Raw genomic sequence first — 6000 nt, 5'->3', positions numbered from 1 at the left:
AGAGTACATATTGGCTTCAATTTATGAAGATTTATTTGCACAACTTTTAACAGAAAAAGAAAAACTTTTTTTTTTTCTTCAAAACTTTGCCTTTTTTTTGTTCATTTAGAAAACAAAAAACCCCAGTGGTGATTAAATACTAGCAAAAGAAAGCTCTAGTTGTGTAAAAAAAATGATAAAAAATGTAGTTTGGGTACAGTGTTGCATGACACTGCAATTGTCATTCAAAGTGCAACGGAGCTGAAAATTGTCCTGGGCATGAAGAAGAAAAAAGTGAACGGTATTGAAGTGGTTAAAGGATCAGTCCACCCAAAAGTCATATTTAGTTAGTCTGGTGTTGACCCCCCCCCCCCCACCTCTCATTCCTTGTTAAGGCTCCACGTACACTGGGCTTAAAAAAATGCCAGTTCCCTTGGCAGAAAACAATGCTAATTTTTTTTGTACAAAGTTTAGACAAGTTTGAAGAGTTTTGCGCTTTTTTTTCTGCCGGAAAACTCCAATTAGAAATGCAAACCAGAAGTGTTTTTTTCAAAATATGCCTGTAATAGTCCTAATTTGCATGGACACATAGAATAACATTGAGCTGCTTCTACAGGCAGAACACAAAACTTCTGGAGAAGCAGCAATATTTAGGCTAGTGTGCATAGAGCCTAAAGCCTCGTACACACGATTAGATTATCGAACGATCTGTCGTCCGTTTTTTGTGGCATGCTAGTCTGATGTGGAAAGTGAAGATTATTTTCATACGAATTTTCCCGTACGACAGAATTCTACTTCAGAAGTGATGTCATGTGCTGGATTGTTTTGTATGTGTTCTTTCGTCTCTGAGCATGCCTAGTCTTGCTCTTAAGATTTTTTTCAGTTGAAAACTGTACTAATGAGACGAAAATCGGACGTTGTGTTGACGGACGATAAAAATTTTATAGCCTGCACATCAGGATTTTTTCAGCTGAAAAGTCTGAGTCGGCTTTTGAAAGCACCATACTAACAATCCGAAAATCGGCAGATCGGTCGTTGCACGAAATTTCCCCTATAGATTTTCTTATCCTGTGTACGGGCCTTTAGTCTACAAGCAAGGAAGTAAAGGTAAGTCTTACAAAAAGGGACATAGGGAATTGGGTTTTATTTTTTATTTTTTTTCATCTATTTTACCCAATATCGATAATATGGCTTTCGATATACTGTAACATTGTAAGGTAATTCAACTTTTCAAAGATAAAGAGCATTTCACGCTTAGTTAGAGAACGTAGAGGAAATTTGTTTATTGACAGAAAATGTTACAAGTCATAAATGCAACAGCTATTTTACTGTTTTGCTAGCATTCTTTCAGTGGGCAAAGGAACATATTGCACAAAAGTACATTTGACAAAAACAACAGAACGGATATATATATATATATATATATATATATATATATATATATATAATAAAGAGATCAATACAATTTATACAACATTAAAATTAGTCAAAACAAATAAGGGTAGAAAATATAAAAAATTCAAGCACTTTTGTGAGATACAGTCTTCGACAACCCTTTACATTAATTCATTAGAAATTTAAACATTACAGAATTAATTCATTAGAAATTTAAACATTACAGAAAAGTATAACATCAGGCAGCCTGCATTGCCCTAAGCTGCAAACTACAAGTAGAGGGGAGGGAGAGCCCTGTATACACATCCCTGGTGTCAGCCTCTTTTGGGATGGTTAATATTAGCAATTGGACAGAAACCCTTTTTTGCCAATTGACTCCGCCCATGGGATGATTCCCTGATCTGACCATTACCATAAAGATGGGGCAATATTCCCTTTTGCCAGTACTCGGTTTAGTAACTTATGGTACTAAAATATGACCAATTAAAAAAAAGAGTTCTGTTTTTAGTAACAAGCCAATTACAAGTGCTTGTGTCCTTGTGTAGCCCCAATGTTGTGAGGTTATGTTTAGATTGAAAAAAAAAAAAAATGGAATTAATTTACTTACCAAAACACCAAGAGTTAAATATCATATGTTTCGGGGTACTACAGAAGAGAGAATAACGGTCATGTCGACATATTAAAAAAGCAAAGCATATATTAACACTTGGAACGAGTATTCCAGTGAAGTTTGATCTGAAACCTATACAGCAAAGGCAAGGGATCAAGCAAAACAGTCATGCAAAAAGAATTTTAGGACCAAGGTTGGCAATGGAACTATGTATTTTTGATTTCTTTTATGGGGGCTAGTAAAAAAAAAAAAAAAAAAAACCAAACCCAGTACATTTTTAAGAATTAAAATCATGTCCAGAGATGTGTTATCGTGTACATTGTGTCCAGAGATGGGTTTCGCCCAATTGCAGTCACATTTTTATTGGTTATATGCTGCCATTGCTAATCTTCCTGAAAATACTATACTTGTATATACAAGTGGTTGGTGATATAAAACCCTCAAACACTCGCCCAGCGCTAGTGGTCAGAATGAAATAATCCGTAGATGTTATCCTATGACTGATTGTCTCTGATAGCAGCTACTGTAAATCAATCCACAATAAAAACAAAATGTGACAAATATTGCAACGTTCCAAAAAACTAATAGTAATCACATCCAGCAGCGCTGTATATGTTCGCACATATCGTATACAGTAATCCTAAAAGCATGTCCATAATAGTTGTACATACAAACTAAATAATGTCCATGAATATTCCTAATGATCAGCGAGTCTATCTCAATAAAGTGCCACCCGACTGCCATGCTGGCTCATTGGCTTTATTACTTTCCAAGTCATCCACAGGTGTACAGATATGAGATGATTTAACCAATAATCTTGATCCACATTAACTAATCTGAAAATACTATAGCCAACAATAGCCAAGTAACTAGGGTTGCTTGTGACACGTTTTGCCTCATGACAGGTGCTCTTAAAGAAAAATGAGCCATATAGAGTCCAGTTTATAGTGGTGAGCCAATTGGAAATTGCCTGTTAATTCAGTCTCCATGTAATGCAATATAATGTGTTACAGAAAATCCAATAAAAAAAAAAAAAAAAATGCATCATTCTCCTAGGACTCACAAATGTAATCTCAACTCCTGACATAAAAGTGTCAGTGACCGAGATAATACCCCAGGATTCAAAAGCAGGTACACTACAACCCATGTACAATGACTTATATAAATAGCAGGCTCAAACCAAAGGCAATGCTATCCAATGTGTTCACTTCCAATGTGAATAATTTTTAAAATAAAAAATCTTGGTTTGATTTCACTAAGGTAGGGAAGCATTCTGAGGGTAGTTATGGCAACAAAAAAAAGGATAAAAACTTACCCTTCTATTGCAAAATAGGATTATGCCAAGCTAGGTTTCAAGGTTTCAGATCTAATCCCAACATGAGGTTGGATATGCCTAGTGAACCATCATAGATAGGGGCATTGATGAAAAACCAGTATACAACTGTTGTGGCATTAGGTCCCGGGACCTGTAAACAGAACTCTTTGGGGCCACCTGGTTAAGAAAAACAAAACAACCATACCAGAAAAAAATCCAACCTGGTCAATCAATGCTCTTCTAAAGCTGGCCATAGACCAAACCAGGCAAGATTGGAACCATGTATGGGCAGGCTGACTGTACCCAAGTTGATCGATCAACTTGGGTACAACCAGCCTGTTGGCCAGTTCTAAAGCCGACCATAGACTGTTTGAATCTCAGCCGGTTCGGCAGGGACTGGCTGATATTCAAACCATGTATGGGCAGGCTGACTGTACCACAGTTGATCGATCAACTTGGGCACAATCAGCCTGTTGGATTTTTCATGCGATTATTGGCAGCAGCTATTGCCACTAGCAATCATCACTTTGTGTTGTTCTGACTGGGACGGCTCCCCCTGCTGGGAGAACACAGTACCTCCATGGTAGGGATCCCCCCTCCCCCCATCAACGCTGGCTGTGTTGATTCCCCCACCAATGCCGACTGTGTTGATGGAGCGATCTAGCGATTTTCTTTCTTGCAACCCATGGTTGCAGTAAGGAAAATCGCTCGTTCTATGGATGGCTTAAGAAAACTGCAGCAGAGAAATTTCTGCCACAGTCAGGAAGGACCTGCAAACATTCTGAAGTTTCTCTGATGCTTGTATGTATTTTTAGGATGGCTGCGTTCAGATAAGGGCTTAGAATTTAGCCAATTCTTGATTTCCCAGTGCAAATAATGAGTTAAAAATCTTGTAGCAATATATAGGTCCCCACCCTGAGCAAGGCCATTGTTACATGAACAATCTGACAAGCCATGTTTTCTAACAGCTACAGAGGAACAGCACAGAGGAAAAAGGAGGAAGAGAAAAAAGCCTGGAGGAGAGGAAAAGGGCAGAGGAGAAGGGAGAGAGGAGAAGGGAGAGAGGAAAAGGACAGAGGATAAGGGAGAGAGGAGAAGGGAGAGAGGAAAAGGACAGAGGAGAAGGGAGAGAGGAAAAGGACAGAGGAGAAAGGAGAGAGGAAAAGGACAGAGGAGAAGGGAGAGAGGAAAAGGACAGAGGAGAAGGGAGAGAGGAAAAGGACAGAGGAGAAGGGAGAGAGGAAAAGCACAGAGGAGAAGGGAGAGAGGAAAAGGACAGAGGAGAAGGGAGAGAGGAAAAGGACAGAGGAGAAGGGAGAGAGGAAAAGGACAGAGGAGAAGGGAGAGAGGAAACAGACCAAGAAAAGGGGAAAGGAGAAGAAAAGGTCAGATTTGAGGGAAAGGCGAGGAAAAAGACCAAGAAGAGCAAGTCAGACAATTGTGTAGATCCTCCCACCTAGAAAACCGAACTGTGAGAAATATGGAGGTTGCCATTGTGGACCCAGTTTTGCAACTATATTTGCCTAGATGTATCCATCTCTTGGCTTCAATATTCTGAGTCACTGACCAGGTCATGAAGTCAGAACTCTAGCTCAACATTCTTGTTTTGGATGAAAGGCTTCTTGAAACTCAAACTCTGCCATCTGACCGAAGTGTTATCTGACTAACAATTGATTTAAAATTAGAGGACTTATCAGGAGCAAACTGCTCATTACCATCTGTTCCTGAAGAGCTAGTGGCATTTTGAGTATTCCAAAATCTATATTCTGCTCTGAGACTGTGCTGGAAAATTACCACCTACCCTGTTAAAGATTCAATAAACAGTTTTTAAGCTACTAAAATGTATGAATCCCATAGCTGCCTGTTGGAGACACTCTATTGGCTAAGGTTTTACACATTCTTTTCTCAGTGATCTCCTAATAAACATGCCTTCATTCTGTTTCAAACCAGATAAAAGGGGGTTATTTAAAAAGATGAATCAGCGGCTATGCTTACAACAAGAAACTGTATATACAGCAATCTGAGAATACCCTTTTCAGGTCATGTCTGGGAAATTACAATATGTCCGAGGTGGAGGTTTCTGCTAATGTCAGAAGTCCAGTGGTATCTGAATAGAGAAGGTCTGTAAAAAATAGGCTGTAAAACACGATTGGCAGCTGTTAAATGGGTAAACATGAACCAAAAAAAGCTTACACCACCAATGTGTATTTAAAGTTTGATAACGGGTCATAAGTTGTAATTGCTGCTCTAATACCTAAAGCAGTATTAAACCCAAAACCAAAAATGTAATATATTGCAGCTTACCAATCATTAGATGTGGGGACTGCATTCGTTCTTTTATTTAGGCTTTTTCCCCTCGGTTTTCACCGGATGATCTGGTCAACAACACACTTCCTATATTAGAGTGCCCTTGCTCTGGATGAATGAGCACAGGGGGCACCTTTGGACAGCAGCATTGTCAAATCTGGAGGAGTGTTAAATGGACTATCAGATTTAGACACACTCCAGCTTACACTTCATAAGCAGTTACAGCAAACCGCTTTTTTTTTTTGTTCCTTTTGGGATAAAGGCTTTACGTAAATAAAAGCAGAGCATGGGGAGCACCCCTGCCAGTGTTAAATGGTTTGTCTCATCTACAAACTGAAAACAGAAGAAAAAGCTTAAAAAAAAAAAGGAAATTAATGCAGCCATTACATCTAGA

Source organism: Pelophylax lessonae (assembly GCF_965119305.1).
Source record: "Pelophylax lessonae genome assembly, chromosome: 13".
NCBI classification, from domain to species: domain Eukaryota; kingdom Metazoa; phylum Chordata; class Amphibia; order Anura; family Ranidae; genus Pelophylax; species Pelophylax lessonae.
This window is presented reverse-complemented; position numbering follows the sequence as displayed.